Below are 859 nucleotides of genomic sequence, written 5' to 3'. Positions count from 1 at the left end.
AGCAATAAAACATTCATGACAGTTAATAAAATTATACTCAATTTAACAAGATGGTCTCCAGATGGTTCTCCAGGGTGATGTTATCCTATAGCTCAACCAGGTAAATCCAGTGGCCACGCAGAAATTGTGGCAGATCTTCCTGGGCCATCCTTACCCTGATGTTGTCCACCTCATTGGTGGCGGTGGTAGTGGTGGCCCCTGTGTGAAAGCGTGGCGGAAGAGCTCCGTCTTGCAGACCCTGAGGAACTGTAAGAGGTCCCGCAGGGCCCTGATCTCATCTGGGAGCTCGTTCCATCAGTAAGGAGCCGCCACCGAAAACGCTCTGGCCCTGGTAACGGCAAGTCTCGCCTCCTTGGGGCCCGGGATAGATAGACGTTGTTGGGCCCCAGACTGTAGTGCTCTCTGGGGCACAAATGGGGAAAGACCCTGGTAAGCCAGACCCTGGCCATATAGGGCTTTAAAGGTAAGCACCAGCACCTTGAAGCAAATCCAGTAAGCAATTGGCAGCCAGTGCAGCAGCCTAAGCACAGGTTGGATGTGCTCCCAACGCGGGAGGCCCATCAACAGCCTGGCCATGGCATTCTGCACCATTCCCTTTCCTGCAGCAAACCTTCCTCATGTCATTCCTCAAGACTCCCTATCCCCCAGAAGAAGCATTTTGTGGAGGTCAGGAGGGTGCAGCGGGAGTGGGGGAGGCAGGGAAGTTTTGTTCTGCTGAGTCTGGATTGAACCCTAATTAATGGAAGCTGGAAGGTCTTGGTGTTCAGGAGCACATGACACAGACTGCTAGAACCTTGCTTGTTACTTCAAGATGTGGGCTTATGGGGGTGAGCTATCCAAGCTTTGGTGAATGACAAGC

General features: G+C 52.6%; 1 protein-coding gene across 1 annotated transcript in view; it reads right to left on the bottom strand.

The window, feature by feature from the left end:
- LOC107108507 (gamma-aminobutyric acid receptor subunit gamma-4) overlaps positions 1–859 on the bottom strand; it is a 49,280-nt gene that overhangs the window by 10,037 nt on the left and 38,384 nt on the right. The window lies entirely within an intron of this gene.

The sequence above is a fragment of the Gekko japonicus genome, unplaced genomic scaffold (genome assembly GCF_001447785.1).
Source record: "Gekko japonicus isolate JY-2015 unplaced genomic scaffold, Gekko_japonicus_V1.1 scaffold19, whole genome shotgun sequence".
Lineage (NCBI taxonomy): Eukaryota > Metazoa > Chordata > Lepidosauria > Squamata > Gekkonidae > Gekko > Gekko japonicus.
Note: the sequence above shows the minus strand (reverse complement) of the source record. Positions and strands in the feature narration are given on the sequence as shown.